The sequence below is a fragment of the Parasteatoda tepidariorum genome, chromosome 1 (genome assembly GCF_982258835.1).
Source record: "Parasteatoda tepidariorum strain Cologne lab strain chromosome 1, Ptep-v5.0, whole genome shotgun sequence".
Lineage (NCBI taxonomy): Eukaryota > Metazoa > Arthropoda > Arachnida > Araneae > Theridiidae > Parasteatoda > Parasteatoda tepidariorum.
Window position 1 is genome coordinate 87,321,245 of NC_141755.1, and position 22,671 is coordinate 87,343,915.

The 22,671-nt window shown below is 31.0% G+C and overlaps 1 protein-coding gene across 2 annotated transcripts in view; it reads right to left on the reverse strand.

The window, feature by feature from the left end:
- The window catches only part of LOC107446311 (uncharacterized), a 60,014-nt gene extending 38,082 nt beyond the window's left edge, over positions 1–21,932 (reverse strand). Inside the window, exons 1-2 of one of the 2 annotated variants that reach the window (XM_043042738.3) lie at positions 21,615–21,932; positions 1,634–1,688 (exon numbers count right to left, since the gene is read on the reverse strand). The gene's annotated coding sequence lies outside the window, so the exon portion shown is untranslated. The remainder of the gene's footprint in view (positions 1–1,633; positions 1,689–21,614) is intronic. The other variant, XM_016060924.5, reaches the window with a different exon arrangement.
- Between the last annotated feature and the right edge of the window lie 739 nt (positions 21,933–22,671).

The following is a 22,671-nucleotide window of genomic DNA, read 5'->3' on the forward strand; positions in this document are numbered from 1 at the left end:
AATTTTATTATATTTCTGCGCAAATAATGATTAAAGGTAAGTAGCATAGCACTCCTTTCTTTTTCAGTATTAGTTTCGTAAACATAAACCTCATCCATATTTTCGCACTTTTAAAACAAAAAGTAACAAATCAGGGATTTGGGTGTGAAGAAAAACATCAAATCCTATTAGATGCGTCTTCAGCTTTGGAAAGATAAGACAAAACCTTGAAATAGTAAGGCATAAATTTCATTTTATCATCCCCCAACTGAAAGTTTTTAGTTCTCGAACCACGTGAGGATTTCGCTATTACGTAGTAGGTTTGTTTTTGGATTTCTCAGAAAACTGCAAAAATCTGAAGCGAGGGAAAATCTATAAACTCTGCTTTCATAAAGTTTAGTAGTTTGAAGAAAATTTTGTTTTGCTAAAGAAAAGTTGCAAAACGATTCAGAGTGCTTTGTAAAAGACTGCCTTTAGTAAAAATGTAAACAAACGTATACACATTTGGAGGGAGAAAAAACAAACAACGCTATCGAAATCGACCAAATGACATTACAGGAAAAAAAATGCCTCATTGAGAAAAATCTGTTAAACAAAATGTTTGTTAAAAGTATGTTATAAAGGGAATTGGAAGACAATTATTAGAAACACGAAGTTTAAAACTTCCAATGAAACATGTTATTACATTCGCCTTTCAGTACTGTGATTAGTCAGATTTCAATAGCTTTATTGTGTTCTTTTTCTTCCGCCTAAATATTAATTTGCGTTCTCCAATGTGCTTACTTTTTCGTCTAAACCTTGTAAGGATTCTAAAAATGCATATTTGGGGCTGTTTTTACAGATCACCTCGTACTAGAATAAGCAGTACGCTAATATTTATGTAATTCATATTTAACTATTAAATTTTTCCGAGTCAATAAAACTGACAGGAGCCGCGATGGCTCAGGGGATAGAGCGTTCGCCTTCTAATGTGGTGAAGCGGGGTTCGATCCCGGCGATGGCTGGTCGATACGAATTCCGCATCCGGCTTGCACCGACCACAGTGCTAACGTGAAATAACCTCAGTGGTAGACGTATCATGGGTTAGAGTCCCCTTGCCGTCAGGCTAACCGTGGGAAGTTCTTGTCGTTTGCCTCTCCATGCTACGCAAGTGCGGGTTAGTTCCATCAAAAAGTCCTCCACTAAGGCAAATTTCTACCAATACTCGATCCAGGAGTTCCCTTGTCTTCTGGATTGAGTTCAAAATTACAAGTCTAAGGAATTAAACATTAGTAGTCGTAAACCTATAAAATTGGGTCGGCTGTTCAACGACGGTTATAAAAAAATCTAAAAAAAAACTCACGTAAGTATATATTATTTCTTTTTTCATTTATTCACCACGATGAAATATCAAAACTTGTTCAAACACGCAATTAATGTCAAAAGCTGTGATAAAAATTTTGAAAAAAAAAAAAACACTTAGACGAGTCAAATTAAAAACCTATAATATTTTTTTTATATAATAACTCAACTTTTCTCTTATATATTCTGAAAAAATTAAAACCATGAAGACTTACTCCAATGTTTAACGATGGGGAAAATGTGGTAAAGCATGAGTATTATTTCTTATAACTTTATTTTTGCTTCCCAAAAACCTCACTTTCAAAATACTTACCAAAGCACTCGGACAAGAGAGCTTGGAAAAAAGTGCTTCAAGTGCTGTATCGTCCCTAAAAATTGAAGAGAAAAATACTTTTATTTTTAAAGCATTGCACTTTCACTAGTTGGAAAATAAATTCTGAAGATGGTAGGAAAAACTTTTTTTTTTTTATATACGAGACTTTTGAGTTTGGTTTCAAAATCAGTTGGCTCGCTCTCTTTTCAAATATACCTTTTTCTTTCAATCCCATGTAATTTTCTTTCAACTCTTTGGATATTCAGATCGAAAAAAAAAAAAAATAAAAACTTCTTTCATACTATATATTTTTCTGTTCATTTCTTTATGTATTATTTATTTTTCATATTCTAAAAATGTTTTGAATTCTTAACCACATTCTAACTTTCACTACTTTGAAACAAATGACCATAAAAAAAATAACTAAGTTAAATATTTTAAAGAATAAAGTTTTTCTATCGTACAGGCATTCCGATTTTTGTTTTTCTGAAGAAAAAAAAAACCTTTTCTACATAAATACTACATTTTACCAATACAACCTTCCTTACTAAATCAAAAAATTGCAAAAAAATTAGAGATTAATTATTACTAATAAAAATTAAAAAAAAAAAAGCTAAACTCAATAGCTTGTCAGTCCATCGGCCTACTGTGCCCATCCAATTTTCCTTGACCTTGAACTCTAGAGTGCAGGAGGAGTGGGTGGTCCGCTGAACGTGGAATCCCCAGTGTTTAGTTTCCAAGCATGCTTGGTGCCTTTTTATCGACCCACTGAATGAATAAAAGGCTGAGTTAATCATGCCTGGTCCAAGGATAGAACCCCAGACCTGCGGCACGGGAGCGTGAAGCGCTACCATTTAAGCAACCGGGCGTCACTTATTAAATGTAATGATCTGGAAGAAATGTGCAGTAAAAATATTCCTTTTTCCACAAATCTATTTTTTTAATCAGTAAGACCAATTATTTGAAAAACATTTCAAACTACTTTTTGATTTTTCAAGCAACTTTTATTTTTTAAACAGTATGAAGCTTAAGTATTTTTCGTCATTTAAAATGCAGTATCTATGTTTGAAGTTGTTATTGTGATAATTGCATGACATCCAAATATTACAGGCCAACGTAAGGATTAAAGTCGGATTTTCGATTTTTCTCACAGGAGCATAAGAAGATAAGTTGGATTTTTTTTTTATGGGTGAACTTTTACGGGTAAAAATGTGAGTCTGAATTTTAATTTTTAATTCTTCTTCCTCAAAGAAAATATCACAAACTGTGAATTAAATCAGCATATTCTCTTTCATTGAGCAAAAAAAGAGAGCACGAAATATGACGATTTCTGCTAATCCTGAGTTTAATAATTTAGTTTGAGATTAATAATTGTAGGATTAATAGTTTCTCACCATATACACAAACCAGAAATAACTTATAAATTTATACGTATAAAATTTTCATGAATGCATTTTTAAGAGTTTGATGATGGTGATGGCCATTTACGGACATTTTCTGTTTATCTTGCTATCAACAGTCCCATGCCAAATTATTAGACACACTATAAGATTCTATATAAAATCTTAATTATCAGGTGATACTATACAGCTTTATTGTTTTTACTCTGCTGAAACAGGTTTGCACTAGTTTACGTTCGTGTATAAATTGGTTAAATTAGACTATATATAATGTAAAATTCGATGATTGGATAAATTAGACGATATATTATATAAATGTAGAATATTTATTACATCAGGTATATATTAGTATATTATAATAATTTGGTCCAATTATTAGACACACTGTAGCGTTTTAATAATTGCATGATTTGCACGAGTTTATAAGCGATACTTTTACATTTAAACATACATGTAATGGGTTTTTATTCGGGAGATTTTTTATGTAGGGGAGAGTGGGGTCAACTGCAACATTTTTTACTTAACTATTTTTAACTAACAAAAAATCCAATATATTATTAGTATTAATTGACAGACGAGTAAAGTAGACTATCCTCTACTAGAAAAAAAATAAATACCTGATTTTAAATATTATATTAGTTATTAACAATTTTTGACAGTCGTGCACTTGTTACAATTGTCCCCACTTACGAGGTCAATTGTAACAGTTCATAAATTCAACTAAAACATAGTTAATTATACATATTATCATAGTTGTGATATATTTTTTTATTGATCAAAATAGTAGTGATATTTTAGGAGTAAAAATAATAATGAGCAGAAACCTAAAGGGTTAAACTTTTAACTTTAAGGGGTTTAAAATTTTAATTTATGCTGTGAAAGGTGACATAATATAAATGATATAGGAAACTATTGGTGGTTCTTAAAGACTTAAGTAATGGTTTGTAAACATAAGATTATTTCTTTTCAGCTGTTACAATCGTCCCTTTACTTATTGTTACAATTGTCCCCAAGACGCCATTTCAGCTTCATTTGTTAAAAACAATGCTAGTTAATTAGCAAAACTAATCTTTTTTTTTATTGAAATGTTAATTAAAGTGTCCACTTACATATTCGGTTACTAATTTTTATTTGTTTAAACAAAATTACTTTGTTACAATATAATATTCTAATACCAAAAAAAGTACTTGCGTGGCGTGAAAATATCTTTCAAAAGTACATAAAAATGGTTGCCATCAGGGGTGTACATGTAGATTTATTAAATACACCTTGTGCGCCACCTAGGAACCAAATCTAGAACCCGACACTCGAAACTTTTGCTCTGTTACAATCGTACCCTGTTACAATTGACCCCACTCTCCCTCACTCTGTATATATTTTTAACGAATTGCATTACGATGTTAATCAATTGATACATAAACGTAAACAAGTGCAAACCGGTTTTAGCTGTATAGTATCACCTAATAATAAAGATTTTACATAGAATCTTATAGTGCTTCTAATAATTTGGCCGGGGACTGTAAAGGTTACGACAAAAATTACGAACAGCACCTCTCAACTGTTGCAAAATACAGCAGGGCAGAAGGCCATAGGTTCGATTTTTCCTCATATTATTCAGAAATGAATGCGTTGACTTAGATTCTTGAAAGAGTTACTAGATCGTAAAAAAAACCATTGTTAATGAACTTGCTACTATACTATACCATATCTTTCAAATATTTAAAGTTATATTTATTATTTTCTAACACTTATTGTCAATTTATTGTTTTACCTTTAACTGTATATCTAACTATCGTAAGCTTTTCCAGGTTAATTCCACTCTGTTTTGCTATCCCTAATGGATGAAAGTACCAGTAAAACACCGAAACGTGTATATGTAGGTTTTACTAAAAAATTTTACCATTTCTGATTTTAAACGTTAATTTTTAATGAAATATCAAGTAATGCTACATTTAAAAGAATTTTCATATTTATTGGAATTACGTGTTTCAAAATAATGAAGAATTTCCTTCAGTTGGTAATTTTCTGTACAAAAGTTGGGATGTACTTTTTAAGTGTAAAGTTCGAAGTTTGAAACATTTTTATACTTAATATTGATTGACTGTCATATTTTCAATTGTAATATAGAAAAAATAAGTTCTGAAAAACTTTTCCACTGTCATAACCTTTTGGTGTATCACATGGAAGTCAATTCATATTATTATAGAATAAAAAAGATCACCCATGAAGGTTATTTATAAGAAAAAAAGAAGAGTTCTAAAAGAAATATGGGATTTTTTAAAGTCCATTTCACTATTTTTTTTACACTGAACTTCTTTAGCAAAGCTTTGTTGGTGTGAAATTGGGCCAAACTTTTGCACAAAAAATAAATCGAGTGTTCAGTAAAAAAAAAAAAAGTGCAAAACTTCTCTTTTATAGAAATTTTCGATCTTTTCTTGAATGATCTTTGTTCCTCGTCGTTTACCACTGATACGTTGACTATTGATTTTTGGGAATTCTTCGCAAGCTATCTTCTAAATTCTAGAATATAATAGAATGTAGGTATAAAAATGGAAACTAATGTACTTTATTTGCTGAATAAAATGAGTAAATTAGATTAGAAGTTTTAAAACTGTACGATGAAGTGTTGCATATTGCGTCTTGTAAAAATATACTATAATATATCCATCATTGTATCTTGATATATTTTACTTTAAAATTCCATAATTGATTGTATACAAACAATGCAAGGAACACCAATAAGTCCCCTAACTAGGCTTATAAAGTTCCAGTTGTAAACTATTAAAAAATAAATCTGCTTTGAAAAAAAGTTCGAATAATGGCGCTATTTGTTTAAGTGTCTTATTTTTTAACACAAGAAAGTCAGTATATCAGATATACTGACTTTCTGATAATACTGGTGCAATATACCAGTTGTAAACTATATTTAAATGGCACATAACAGTACTCAAAGCATCAAACCACCTACAAGACGCTTCGAAGGTTGACTGATTCACAACACAAGAAAATCAATGTATCCGACATCAATATCTGATAATACTGGTGCAATATACCAGTTGTAAACTATTTCTATATCGGACAAAATCGTACACGAAACATCAAGCCACCGAAAAGACATTTCGAAGGTTGACTAAATCACAACACAAGAAATTCAATATGTCCGACATCAATATCTGATAATACTGGTGCAATATACCAGTTGTAAACTATATTTAAATGGGACAGAACAGTACTCGAAACATCAAACCACCAAAAGACATTTCGAAAGTTGACTGACTCAAAAACCTTATTATTTGCTTCATTCAGTATCTAAAATTCAATCAGTAATCGAATCAATAACTACAACTAAGAACAATATTTCTCTTGCCAAATCATGATTCACCAAATGCAATTAATCCTATATATTAACCTAGAGAATATGCGTGAAAAACGGAGTAAGTATGCGTTTATAGTATCTCATAAATGCTCGTAGTTATTTCGTTGATTTGTTGATAACCAAGATTCTATCGTCTTTACTGTAACTATTGCAGAAAGAAAACATTTTAAATTAGAGTATGTTTTTAAACTTACAGTTGAATTTAAAACTAAGTGGAAACAAAATCCCAAAGAGTGGAGTAGATTGCGGTAAGATATCCAAAAGATCCCTTGATAAAAAATAACATGAACGGAATTAAGTTGAACTGGCGTAAGGCATTCAGATTAACTCGCTTGTTAAGAAACAACCCTCGTATTATTAGTTTTAAGTAAGGGCCTATTGAAAATGAAAACCAAACGAAAGAAAATTTTCGAGAAACAAGTTTATTTTCTGAGTTTACATATGTTTCTATTCTTTTCAGTATAGTCGCCAAGTTTGTTTAAATACTTATCATATCTAAAGACTAGATACAGAATACCCTCTTCATAGAAACTTGCCGCCCGCTCTGTTAACCAAATGGGACCCAGCCGTTTTCACGTATTCGTCATCGTTGTAGTGATTGGCGCCAAAATAGTGTTTGAAATATCGGAAAAGATGAAAAATCACTCAGCGCGAGGTCAGGGCTGTAGGTAGGGGTAGTCCAAAACTTCCCAGCCAAAAGAGTCCAATAAAGCTGGGATCTGAGCTGTAGAGAGAGAATCATTGTCATATAGTAGCAACATTCTCTGTTCAGCATGACAGGGAATTTTGCTACTTCACAAATCTGCCAGTGAATGTATGCAGCAGACAGGGTTTCTGCCGACTAAAAACGCATCACTGACAGTATCTTGTGCGTAGTGGATCATTTGTTAAATTCGAACATTTTAAAGACACAGAACTGATCGCACAGTTTCCCAACACAGCAGCAACTGAGAACATTTGTTCTCAAGGAATGTCGGGACACGACACAAGCACTCGTTGCGACGCATGAGTCACCTATTAGTGTACACAACAAAACGGCCCTTACTTAAGCAACCCTCGTATGTGAAGAAAATTTAATGACGTATTAGAATCAATACAATGTAGTGTAGTGTAGTGTTAGATTAGGATAAACAATCAAAGACACTGGGGTTCAGCCACCTTAATTCCTCAAACGCAACGGAAAGTCAAACAAAAATAAGTCTGGTCACTCTGTATAGTGGCTGAAATTTGATAGCATGACTTAACACGCCAAGTTGAATAAATAATGTAATATGAATCAGGACAATTTTTATCAAATAAATTAAAAAGATTTTATTGTAATGTAGCATATCTTTTAATATTGTGACATTAGGTCACAGCCTAATTTATAAATATCCTGTTTTTTTCTTAATCAATAATACTAATTCTTTTAACTTTGTAATACATTTTTTTATTTTCATCATCTTTCTTTAGCCCCTTAAGCGGTAGCGCAATTTGGACATTCTCCCCCTAATATTCCTTACCAGCTCCTTAAAAGAGCCCCTTTATTTCGAGAAGTTTCCACCCTTTTTTTTCTGAGAATTCCACTGGTCGTCGGCTTCTTTCATCTCCGCGTGTTTGTTGTGTTTCTCAACCGTAACTTTTAACGCATAATCAATTTTTCGTCTCAACTCGTGATTTTTAGGTAATTTAACTTTAACTTGCACAACATGCACTACAACTTCAATTTTAAGTTTTTGTATCTTATAAAAAGGATGAGCGCGAAAGACGGATAGCTTTCGATAATTTGATGTCATATAATTTGCTGCCCTCCGCTTAACGGAGTTTTAACATTTTTTGCTCCCACCTCCCTAAGGTGGAGAAGCTTTTTTTTCTCGAAGATGGCTTCTCTGCGCCATCTTCATTTTGATGTTGGGCTTTGTTCGCTGAAAATAACTCACCTATCGCCATGCTGTACTTTTCATTATCTCTGATGAATTGCTTACTGAAGAATTTTCCTTTTCCTGACAAATTGGATTAATACCTACCAAAGAATTTTCCTGATAAATCGGTTTTGAATGCCTAATAAAGAACTCTCCTGATAAAATCTCCAGTTTTTTTAAAGGATGATCCGCTGACCAACTACCGTCAGGGATGGAAATCCCCCACGGTCATTTTTCACTCCTGTTCCAGTCATCACTAGTTCCACATCCTTGGCATGGGCCATTCCTAAAATGATGTCGTGCCTCAACATGGTGATTTGTCTAGTTTGTTTTTCCTCCAATAAAACAATAGTAATTTTTTTTCAAAAAAGAACTGGACTGATTCCTTTTTCACTAGCCAAAAAGTTTTTGTTTGTTTCATCCTAAACTCATCTCCGATCCAGGACTGGATATCTTTTTATGGATAAAAAGGTACGTGCTTTAAATATACTTGGTATCTTCTAGAACTGTTTTTGAAGAAGAAGAATTACTATTTTTCTGGGTTAGCCAAACTTCGTAAAATGTACAACTAACTATGTTTCACCCGGCCATTATTAATTTTTAGTTTTTTTATTTTTCTAAATGGTTATTCTTTTTGCAACTTTTTCACTCTTTCTATACCCAACCTTAACAGGGCATCTGGTGCCGTTCCGCTTTTCGGTTGGTGTATATAGTTTTTAATTATATTTATTTTGACCAGGGAATGTGTATTATTTCAAATTAAATTTTTTTACTATGAGTAAAGTAAGATATTATTATTCAATGTTTAATACATTTAATTTCAATAAATTTCTTTAAGTTTGGAGTAGGAAATGAATTGTTTATTTCAATAGTTTTTGATAGAATAGCCAAATAAACAATAATAAATTATGCAATGTAATCAAATTTTTTTAATAGACTTTATGTTTTGATTAGTTAATTAATATCTTGTTTTGGTTATTTACTAATTTGTTTCATACAATAACCAAATAGATAATTTTTTTAAGTTGAGATAATAATAATTATTTGTCATAATTTCTGTAATTGAATATCACAATTGTTTTATAATAGTGATTAAAAATAACGATTTTGATTAGGATGATTAATATAAATATTTTTGATTAAATAATAAGTAGTAATTGGATAAGATTTGGTAAATAATTCTTCATATAACAATTTAAAAATAAGATTCCTTTTATTCTATAAAATTTTTTCACAGCAATTGGTTAAAATAATAATCATTACTTAATATTTGGTAAATTCTATGTGTACTAAAAATTTTGCTTATTATGCTTTTGAATCAGGTCATGTTTAATAATTTAATTGATTATTTTGTTGAAAGGTTATTGAATTGATTTTTAATATGTATTGCCAATGTCTTACTCTCCTATATTGCTAAATTATTAGTGTTCTAATATATTATACTACAATTGATTGGTTTTTTAAAATGTTTGGGTATTTATTTGCACTTTGAAATAATTAATGACAATATTTTTTTCTAATGGTTGATATTTCTTGTTTATGCAAGTATATCGTTATATGATTAATTTGAAGGGTTACCTAATTTTTAATTGTGTTTTTCTTGATACTAAAATTTATTATATTTCAATATATTATTTTCATGAGGTTATCAAAAGGTTACAATTAGTAATAATACCTGTGTAATTGATACTTTTATTATTTAAATTTTTTTTTCTCATTAGATGACCCCAATTCAAACCCGTAATAGAACGTATTCTAATTCAATAATTATGCCTGATAATTTTAACAATATTACTATCCCTAAGGTTTATCCTTATAGTTTATCAAATAATTTGTTTGACAATAATTTTTGTAAGTAACTTATTGATATATGTGTGACGAGTGTTATTTGGGCATCGTTGTGTGTGATGCTGGTCATTACATATCCGTGGAACAGCGGGGTCTTGTAGCAGTTGTTATACAATATCAATGACTTTTGCATTTATAAATTTATTTCTTCTAACTTTTTAATGTTTCTAATTTTACTAATTTGCTTTTAATTGAATGAGGTATTCAAAAATGAAGGGTTTTTTTTTCATGATGGAGGATCAGCAGTTTACTTTTGGATTTTCTTTTGGTCAATTATTATCATTTTTTTTCAAAAAAATAATTCTCTTTCCAAATTTTTTATTATCTAATGTTCTCAAATTTGGCTCTCTCCCAATTTTTTTTATTCTGTCATGTTCTCAATTTTAGTGAATCAATGTTTTGATGTATGATTTTCCAAGCTTATATGTTTGAATGTGTTACGATTTTCTTACTGGAGTATCTGATTATTTAATATTTACTTGAATTATTACAAAAAAAAAAAAAATTAAAATATTTGGGATAGTGAATTTCCTGAATCGTGTCTGGTAATACAGATGCATCAAATTTTTTTTGGGATTAATTTATTAAACTAATTGGGAAAAATATGTCCCGATTGCTCTGGGCAATACCTGAGCTCAACGATTTTTGCTGGTAAACTAAACCAGAAATTTTTTTCTTTTACTTTTCCCTGGCCATAAGAGAGCCAGACGTTAATTATTAATTTTAGTTTCCTGATCAAAAATGAATCAGAAGGTATTCCTGGTCAAAGAAACCAGAAAATCAATTATGATACCCTGGTCAAAGAACCAGATGATATATATGACATATATATATAATAATAATTTTAATTAAATAAAAAAAAAAAAAAAAAAAAAAAAAAAAAAAAAAGATTCGAGTCAATTATTGAATAATTGAATTGTTTTGATGCTCTTTGAGGAAAATCTTTTGCGTAACCTTTGAATATCTATATGTTAATAATTACTAAAGTACATAACTTTCGCAATGTTACCTTCACTGTTAATGTTAAACTAATAATTAAATGTCTTTTGAGGTTAAACATTTTTTTGCTTTGTTTGAGAACATTCTTTCGTTTGTGTTGTAATAATATGAAATAATCATCAATTCTTTCATAATCAATAATACATTGATTAAGTAATCACTAATTTTTATAAACGAACAAATGATACAACGTTGTTCATGTCTAACTGATTGCAATTTTTTTAACAAATATTTCATGTTAATATTTGTTTTTTAAATTACGTAAACACATAATTGTAATTAATTAATGACGTCTGATTTTCGAATGCCAATTTTTTGTTTTTCGACCCTGTAGTTCTGTACAGTATTTTTTTTCCTTTTCTAGTATGTCATAAGTCACTATTATTACATACAAAATTTTTTGGATTTTTGCAGAGTGTGAATTCTCTTTGCATTAGTAATGTATACAAGTACACCTCATTGTACATCTCAAGGTGTCACAACGGTTGTTATGATTTTTATTGTTTTGTGTTCTGTTGTTTTATACAAATTGTTGATGCTGAGTTTGTTAATTGTATATTGTTCAGCAATTTTTGTTAGGTAATGCTTTTTGTAAGCAATGTGTCAAGGCCTTGTTTTGTGTTTGTTTTGTTTTTAGCAGTTTTTTTTTTTTGGTCAAGGTTCTGTGAGTCAATTTGTTGTTTTTTTAAGTGTTAATATTCCTTGCAGTTTTTGTTAAGTTTAATGTTTTGCCTAGGCTTTTCCTGTTACAACTAGTAAATTTAATTGCAAATTTTTTTAAAATTTTTTTTCAAGTCTAAAATTAATAATGTTAATGCACTTACTAATGACTTTGATTTGTTTCAGGTATACAGTTTGATGTGTACTAATAATTTTTTGTCGTTTTAACTCGGATTACTACTTATCAATCTTGTTTGATTGGTTTCAATTTTTTTCTCAAAATTCACTTAATAGATTGATGTACAAAATGTTGTACAAAGTTTTCTTGTTCGTTCAAGCTCGGAGTATTGTCAGTCTACAATGGTAGCCTGATTTTTTTTTCGTTTGTTTGCAATTTTTCAATTTTTTTATAATAATTTCCAGCAAACAAATCAATTTTTTTCAATTCCTTCTTACAAGGAATAATTTGAGTTAATGTCCTTTACCTCAAAAATTGCTTTTCCACTATTAATAAGTGAGATTTTCTTTTTGAATAATCAATTATTCATTTTACCTCCTTAATGTTATTTTCTTTGGAGAAGATTTTCTCAGTCTACTTCATGTAGCCTGAATTTTTTTATACGGGTGTTATTGCACTTATAGGCATTCACATGCATCAAGGCATATGTTGTTTAAGTTTAATTTATAGTACATGTGTTGACGATTCTGTGTCAAAATGTTTGTTTTCATTTAGCAAACAATTAAGATTGTTTTGTGTTTTTTTTTTCGTCCATTTATCAAACAATTAACATTGTTTGCCTTTTCACTAATCAAGATGCAGCCATGTAAAGCTGCTTATATGTATGTGTTGTTATGTGTTACTAATTCTTTGTATGTCTTATGTTTGAGGCACAGCTTTTCTCATTTCAGACTCTTACTATCAAAAGTTTTGATATAGATTGTTATGTAAACATCTGACTATTTGTAAGTGGAGTAGTGGTGAACTGGAGTTGCAGGCTGTTAGAACTTAATTTCATTTATAAATTTTTTTGGATTAATATTTTTTTGGCAAAAAAAAAAAAAAAAAAAAAATTTTTTCTTCAAAATTTTTTTTCTGCAGTGGGGGGTATAATGTGACATTAGGTCACAGCCTAATTTATAAATATCCTGAAAGGATGAGCGCGAAAGACGGATAGCTTTCGATAATTTGATGTCATATAATTTGCTGCCCTCCGCTTAACGGAGTTTTAACATTTTTTGCTCCCACCTCCCTAAGGTGGAGAAGCTTTTTTTTCTCGAAGATGGCTTCTCTGCGCCATCTTCATTTTGATGTTGGGCTTTGTTCGCTGAAAATAACTCACCTATCGCCATGCTGTACTTTTCATTATCTCTGATGAATTGCTTACTGAAGAATTTTCCTTTTCCTGACAAATTGGATTAATACCTACCAAAGAATTTTCCTGATAAATCGGTTTTGAATGCCTAATAAAGAACTCTCCTGATAAAATCTCCAGTTTTTTTAAAGGATGATCCGCTGACCAACTACCGTCAGGGATGGAAATCCCCCACGGTCATTTTTCACTCCTGTTCCAGTCATCACTAGTTCCACATCCTTGGCATGGGCCATTCCTAAAATGATGTCGTGCCTCAACATGGTGATTTGTCTAGTTTGTTTTTCCTCCAATAAAACAATAGTAATTTTTTTTCAAAAAAGAACTGGACTGATTCCTTTTTCACTAGCCAAAAAGTTTTTGTTTGTTTCATCCTAAACTCATCTCCGATCCAGGACTGGATATCTTTTTATGGATAAAAAAGGTACGTGCTTTAAATATACTTGGTATCTTCTAGAACTGTTTTTGAAGAAGAAGAATTACTATTTTTCTGGGTTAGCCAAACTTCGTAAAATGTACAACTAACTATGTTTCACCCGGCCATTATTAATTTTTAGTTTTTTTATTTTTCTAAATGGTTATTCTTTTTGCAACTTTTTCACTCTTTCTATACCCAACCTTAACAGGGCAAATATGTTACCGTTAAAATGTGAAATCAGCTATTTCATACAACTAGGTTTTTCATGAAATAACAAGCCAAGTCAGTTAAAGTATATAAAATTATTGAATTCTACAATTTAACTATATAAGTATTCTATAAAATAAAAATTACTTGAACGTTAAAGTATGAAATACGGCACTCGAAAGTTCTTTAAACCGCTTCCAGCTGCTTAGCAATGACGTATATGCTTCATCTCGTTGCTGTTAGACGTAGTTATTAATGTGAACAATAATAAATTATATCTTCGCTTTTCATTATTAGTTATCAATTAATCATCCGCAATGGGAAAATACGTATTTTTTGGTAATTTTAGCTATTTATGATAAATTAATTTATAAAATAACTTTGAAATTGCTTATTCATGCTTTAACGGTCTATCCTTAGTTATTTCATAGAATAATTAGTTACTTCATAGAATAACTAGGTAAAGTACGAAATATTTTTAACTGACTTGTCTAGTTATTCTATGAAATAACTGAATTATGCACTTAAACGGTAACATATATATTATGAACAAGACTAGAATGAATATAGAGCCTTTAACATTTATATTTTTGTTTCTTTACAGAGATCTAAATCTTTTCTTAACCAAAAGGTGATAAATACGAATGCAATAAACTGAAAATAATTTTTCGTCATCAAAGTTTAAACATAAATTATAAAAGTATGGAATGGACAATATTGGTTTTCGATAACACATTGTCTTCTTTAACAATTATTCTAAAGATCCAAAATAGGAAATGTTCAAAAATTATTACACGACGAATGCTTATGAACTTAATCACAATAATCAAACTATTGAAGTTTATTATAAGTTGGTTTAAGGTAATTTATGAATATTTACCATTCGTAACAAGATATTGGTACAAAATTTAGTAGAAAGGCTCGCTTTAAAGATAAATTACTCAAAACCAAAATCAGCACTGGAATCATGTGAAAAGTCAAACCTTGCAACATACATTTCTATTTAATTTTTTGAAACTGTTTTCAGTAAACGTTTCCGAAACAGATTCTGATAGAGCCTGCTCGAACTATGAAAAACATAATGCATTTAGAGAGAAATGGGACTGTATCCCCCCAAAACACCCCGATAGTTTAATTTTTTTATCGTGTCCATGGACAATTAAATGGCCTCGTATGTGCCTGTAAAACTGCATCCGCTAGCTCCAATACATCATTACTGTAGAGGATCTCACGAAGTTCTGAAGCCAGTGGCACCATACCCAGTTGTAAAACATATGGGGTAAGGGCTGGGCACTCGAGAATGTGATCCGGGGTAAGTTGGATATCGGTGCAGTTCTTGCAGGGAATATAAGTTCGTATTTTGTCGGAAGAATTTTCATCCCTTTAAAGTGGTTTGTTCTTAGTCTTGTAATTGTTGATGTTAAGATTCTGGAGCAATCACAGTCAGTAATGAGGGGTTTCCTGAAGGAATGGGGCAGAAGTCTGTGTCTTGCAACTGCATTTGCGTCTGCAAGAGTGATGGTGGTGCAAGGTTGGTCGGCACTTCTGCCTTCCTTAGCCAAGGAATATACAATATTTGTGATGACACAATTTTTTTTTTTTACAATATTTGCGATGTGACAATATTTTTACTATTTTGCATCATAATAAATGCACATTGTCTCTACTAAATATGTACTTATTTTCATTTCTTCAATTAATGTCTACTATTAATTATTTCGAAAAATGTAACTGTTCCTTAGCAATTGTCAAGCAGTGTATAAAGAGTATAGTATTTGCGAACCTACATTTATTTATTCAGATCTACGAATCATTATCAACTTTTTTTTTAAATTAGAAAATGTGAGTTAGACAAAACATCGTCAGGTGGATAAAACCATGACCAGACACTTTTGGCAAAACTACTGCAACCATTTATGAGCAAATGAAAATACCAGCATGCAATTCATGTTTTTTTAGAGAGGAATTATAGAAAGAAAATATTAGTATTTGTTTATCAACGCATACGCGCTTTGTTTAAAAGGATAACAAAGTATTGAGATGAACATTTGTTTATTTGTATGCTGACGTCATAGACGTAAGACGAGATTGCATCAGTCGTAGTGTGATGACGAAATATAGCATCAGTATGATTACGTTTTATTACTCAAAATGAAGACTTCATGATTATTAATTCCATGAAAAATGTCAAAAATTTACCGATAGCATTTCTCTACAACAAAAATTACACCTCTCTTAATAGCCATAAGTTTAATTAAATTTTATAAAAACAATCAAATTTAAATAATAAAAAGTATATTGATATTAAAAAAATACTTCACTGTATCAAATGCTAACTAAGCAGGCATTGCTGCAGATTATAAAATTTTTGTTCGCATGCTAACAGTAATAAAAGTAAGAACATTAATTATTTTATTTATAACTTTATAAACCGTGAGAAAAATCCCCATTAGTAATTATAATAAAAACTGTTATACTATAACTTTAACTTGACTTATGTTATATTAGAACGCTAAAAACGTAAATTTTCTTAGGCAACGTTCCATTTTTTTTACATTATTTGTAAGTGTTTACCCCATCAGCTCAAGGATTTTTTTCGAAGTAAAATTACAAGCTTGAAGAAACAAAAAGAACAGAGAAATAAGATTTGTAAGAAAAAAACGTGATGTAATTTTTTAAAGCCACACTTTAGCAAAAAAAAAAAAGCGTGTTTGTTCGAGCATTAATAAAATATTCGACAAAACGCTTCTTTTTTCCTCTGCTATAAACTGACAATGAACTTCAAAGAAACTGTTCTTTCTTGCCGATGAATTATTCAGCCGTAAGAAGCGTTTAATGATAAGGTTATAGTAAAGGTTTAAAAGAACTTGTACAAGGTGTTTTACAAAGACCACCCTTATTGTTTATGTTATCGGAATCCTTGTCAGAAAAAAAATTAAAAAATGAACAATTGAAAATTGATAGTTGTTATTGAAATTAGTTTTGCTAGGAATAAATAAAATCGTCATAAAAACATGGGAAATCACAATTAAGAAATGCTTATAACTATTTGAAAATGCAGAACCTGTACCTGCTTTTGTTACTTGAAGGTGTTCGCAATTATTGTCTTTCAACTTCTCTTAATCTTTTTCTCCCCCTTTTAAACGAGGATTTGATGTTACGTGCGATTACCTTCCCTAATATTTTGTCATATTTCTTATAGCGAATTAATTGCTTTCTCGACTATGCTTTTCTTTGCTTAAATATTTTTTACGATCTCTAACGTATAGTTTTCTCTCTTTAGCATTTATAAGCATTCCAAAAGTATATATTGAAGGCGGATTTTACGGAACACCCTGCATAATATGTATTACCCGTCTAGATGCGTCATCAGTTGTAGATCTTTAATATTAATCTATTTGGCAAATCTAAGCTATACAAATTACGTATATAAAATGAAAGTACGTCCTTATTTTAAGAATATTTTTTTTTTTACTGTTTTGACTCACAGCTTTGTTTTAGCAGTTTTATAGGGGTGAGTTTATATCGGTATAATGGATTATATACAGAATCTTACCCTTTAATATAATATTTTTTTTCCAATGGCAGGCACTGAATTTGAATCTTTGCCTATACTATGCCAGAATTGTTGCTCATTTCGCGTTACCCAGTGGGCACCTGTGAACCAAAGTCACGGAGGCGAGCAACATTGCCCACGCCACACTGCCACAATCCCGTTTATAGGGTACGCCACATTCACACATCATACACACAACAGAGAACAGCACAAAGAGAGAGAAACATCCATGCCCAGAGCGGGATTCGAATCCGCAACCTATGGCTTCGCAGTCAGGCACGCTAACCGCTCGGCCACCTGGCCGGCCTTTAATATAATATGATTCGAAACCTTATAAAATGAAAAATATGAAAACTATGAACATTAGTGAAACAAAATAACATGTAAGCGAGTAAGAATAAAATGTATTACGAAATCATTATTGAGGTCAATAATAATAAAGGTGGTATTATTGTCATCAGAAATCCGTTTAATTGAGAATAAAGCTTAATGTGTTCTAGAGCCACTAAGGATAAACTAGTTATGATGATTTTACTACCAGGGTATCTCTTTCCTTCTTCATATTTGAGTGGGAAGAATTTGGAAATGTTTCCACATTTTTTGTAACTTATCTGTTGAAAACACAAAAACGCCATCGAAATCTGACAAATTACTATAGAAAGACATATATAAACATGTTTAGTCAAATGATGTTTGTATTTGTCATCCTCTACAGCTTAACATCAAAACATGTTTAGTTAGATATTGAGACTTGAAGGTGATTCCATTAGTGGTCTTTAAACTCCACTCTGTTTATTTTAGCAATCAAACTTGTTTATTACATGTATTTTCCTTTACCGGCGGGATTTAAGAGATTTTTAAAGCGTTTTTGTTTTTTCTCGGTTAAATACTAGTTCGCAAATCCCAATGTGAATATTTTTTTTATAAATTAAGGAGTCTGCAAATAACTGATAAGTACGGCCTTTACGGTAGACCTTTTATTTTTTGAGACCTGTAATACCTAAGGCAAAAAATCTTGATGGTTTTTCTCTGATGGACCAACATAAATATGATGGTAACCATCTTGAATTCCCATCAAAGACCAACATACAGCTTGATGGGGACCACCAAATCTGCCTAACATCAAAATTTAGGAATTGGCGCCAGTTTTAAATTGGGCTAACATACCCAACCTGGTATAATGGATTTGTATGTTGGGCAAACATATCAAATCCAACATGGTATGATGGATTTTTATGCTGGGCTAGCATAGTATACCAATGCCGAATGGTTTTGTACTTTTTTTTCAAGACTACTAGTGCTGCATATATTTAATAAGAAAAAAAAAGTAGTTTTAAGTCGTTAATTTGATTTATTTTATCTATACCGGTTGTTGAAAATTAAGTTTTCATTGAGCGAATGTTCAAATTCAGTCATCTAACAAGTTTAGGACTAAATAACTCGAAATAAGCGTTTTACAGGGTGTGTAGTCAAGTATCTCAACAAAAAATATGAACCTTTAAAGTACTTGTAAAGCACTAAATACATTAACAAAATGCAAAATAATTTTCAAAAAGACTTAACATGATCATGATAAAATAACCAGTTTCTGACAAAGAACTACTTTCTTGATTATATTAGCCACCATAAAAAGATCCGAGAGATTTTTCGGTTCGATTTTAGAGGGTGGAAAAAGAAGCCCGAAATGGAGAATATCTCGAAATTGGAAAGGGCAGCAGAGTTGCACATGAGAGTGCAATAATCTCACCAAATCCAGTTCTGTATATCATGCGAACTCCCAAGTATTACATCAAATATGTAACATGATTGGCGCTATCATGCGTTACGGACTGACGGTAAGCCGAAATGGATTGTGGATGAATGCATTGTGAAAACGTTGAATAGAACACTGAAAACCACGCTTTTGCATAATAAGCAGCGAAAATCGGCATGATAAAGAAAAAAAATCTCATTTTTGAAAAGTGAAAATTAAGCTTTCTTTAAAAACACGCCATGAAAAAAGCACCTTTAAGGGCTTTTTAAAAACGCTAAGTACCATGTTTTAAGAAACATTCCGTAGTCAAAAATTCCAAAACAAATGGGTGACTACCATGACTTGGCGTGTGCTCTAAGATGTTCTGATGCTGACATTCAAAAACATACTAAAAAGTTAAATCAGTTTTCATCTAAGCGAAGAAAAAATATATTCTATTCTTCTCCCATTTTTACAAGCAAACTATTTTTAGTTGAATTAAAATGCTTTAAAAACAAACTTTTCAAAATATTTTCCAACTCTGCATGGATTATATTTTTTATTGTAACTTTTGCATCAAAAAACAAATTTAAATAAATTAAACATTTAGAAATCGAGAATTTACATCTTGCGTTTTAAGAAGGCCAGATTCAGTTCCCTAAGTTTGTAAAAATCGTTAACTTTATTTGATTATTCCTTAAGATTTCGACATTCTAATTGTAGTTAGAGTAAATTCTATTAAATATCAATAAAATAATTGTGATTTAATAAAGAATAATGACGTCATGCGAAAACAACGAACTGGATCGTTTAAAAAGTCGACCATCAAACGATTGTTTACTTTTTAAAAGCTGAAGGAATTGAGAGAGAGCCAAGTGTCGCTCACCATCTTGTAATTTTTGTTACTTAAATAAATATTTAATTTGGAAGTGCATGACAGAAATATTTACAAAATATATATTGATTGAGGAATTTATTATTTATTTTCTATAAAATTTAAAAAGTTTATTTCTTTTAATTATAACTCAGGGCATTAAAAACAGTTAAAACTGTTCCAAGAAATAACACTGTCCCTTGCAGTATCATTTTCCTTTTTACAACAAACTTCTCTAACAAGTAGAGTTTAATCATTGCTAACGCGGGCGAATTAAGGCTGTGATTAAATACTTTCTGATTGCCATGGTGATGAATGGGAATGCTAAGTATTCAATGACAGAAGTTAGATAAAGCTTAAGATTTTAATTAAAATCCAAATACATTGGGGGGTACTTAATTTGCTTATCAATGTTTTTAATAGTCAGTTAAGTCAAAAGGTAAACCATTTTTAAATCATTCACTTTTATTATTAGGTTTTAATTGTAAACATCAGAAATTGAGTTCAAACTTTAAACAATGGTATTTTCTATTCATTTTTCAGAATAAAAATTTATTAACTTTTAAAACATTAAAATGTTTTTAAAAAAACTAATACGAACGGATATTTTTTATTCTTTGACAGATCGGAATAAAGTAACTCAACCGTCTCTTAATAAGTGAAAATTAATTTAGAAAATGCCACATAAATTAAAGGTAAATTAGTTTTAAAATGCCATTACAAATTATTTTCTTTAAATTTCTCTTTTTTTGAGCATGTTACATGAAATGATTATTTTATTAACCGATACTTAGTTGCAAGCATATTTAAATTAATAATGCAAATAGTTCAGATAAAAAATACGGATCTGCTTAAATAAAACAAGAGTTCAACTAAAATATTCGGATTAGCATAACTCATAAGAATTTAAAGAAACAGTGCAAATTCAAATAAAGCATAAGGACAAGTATAAGTTATGAATATAAATAAAGCTTACGGATGACAAAAATAAATAATAAATGCAAGCGTTTGCTTTAGAAAAAATCAAAAACACCTAAATTATGAAAAAATTTCTCTGTTGAAATATTTGTTGAAAATGCGTAGTTCTCGTTTTCGTTTATAAGAGTATTAAATATTTAATTAAAATTGCGATAAAGTTGCTTATGAAACAGAAGTCATAAATTTTTAAGTCTAATTAATAACTTTACCTAAATTTAGAGTACTACATAATTTCACAAATGTCTACTTTACCAAGACATCGGAGAGAAAAGTTTCCCAAGGAACTGTACCCAAGTAGTGATACAAAATTAAGAGCGCGTTGATTGAAATTGTCAAAAAATGTGCAACATTAGAATTCAAATAACCACAGAGGACAACAAAATGATAACTTTGGACTGTAATCAAATTCTGGAGATTTTAATGATCTTAAAATAAATAGACGTTGATCTAAACTTGGATTCCTTTTTTGATCTTTAACATTTTTTTTAAAACATTTCATTATTTGCTAACTTTTTTTTTCGGATTTTGTAACTTCGCATCTTTGTCTGACATATAATTTATTTGGAGGCTGACCACACTGCATGCTCCTTGGGGCCGGCCAGCGAGAAAAATCTATTTTTATAAAGCAATAAAATATAAATAATGAAACATAAATAACTTACTCATTTAGTCATAACTGAGGAAATTTTCCTGAGCATTCATCAACTTATAAGAGACGGGGGCAAAATAAAAGATATAGAAAAGTCACTGTCAATCAAAAAGTTTATGAAGTCCACTTGTTACATACACCGAAAAACACAATATCAAAGAATAAACCACCAACACCTTTCACGACAAAATAGATTTGATTTTTTCCATTCGAAACTATAAGTATATATTTATTGGTGCGCATGCATGCAGTCTTGTGTGTTTAGTTACCTATGTACGTAAATAAGCCTTTGACAAGTAGAAAGACAGATAATACAATTCAGTTTATTTATTGGTTTATTGGAATTGCATACATTTGCAGGCTTGTGTGCTCAATTTAGGCTTATAAACCTTTGTCAAAGAGACGAACAGATAGCATAATACAGAGAAGGACAGTACGAAGATACATCCAGGATAATGGCGGGATTCGAACCCGCCACCTCCACGCTTTACAGAGCGTCGCTCGGCCCCAATTGCTGTTGTTGTTGTTGTTAATTTACGACGCACTAAAGCTGCACAAATAGGCTATTGGCGACGGTCTGTGAAACATCCCGGAGGATGATCCGAAGACATGCCATCACAATTTTGATCCTCTGCAGAAGGGGTGGCGCCTCCGCTTCGGTAGCCCGACGACCTGCACGAGAAGTCGAGCACTTTACGGTAGCACAGTTTAACGAGGACCAATACCGCACACCCTCGGTCCCTACGCAGACTGATCCAAGTGGTCACCCACCCGGACACTGACCGTAGCCAGTGATGCTTGACTTCGGTGATCTGCTGGGAACCGTGTCTTAACGATCAGTCCACTGCGGGACTACAATTCAGAGAAGAACAGTACGAAGATATATTGAGGTTTGCGGTGGGATTCGAACTCGTTACCTCCACGCTTCAAAGAGTTTGACGAAACGATAAGTATGCAACGTTTACATAAAAACACTCACAGCAAATAGAACGATTTGAAATAACAGATTCAAATAGAAAATAAAACATTATATTTAGTTATTTATTTATTATTATAAAAATTTACTCTGG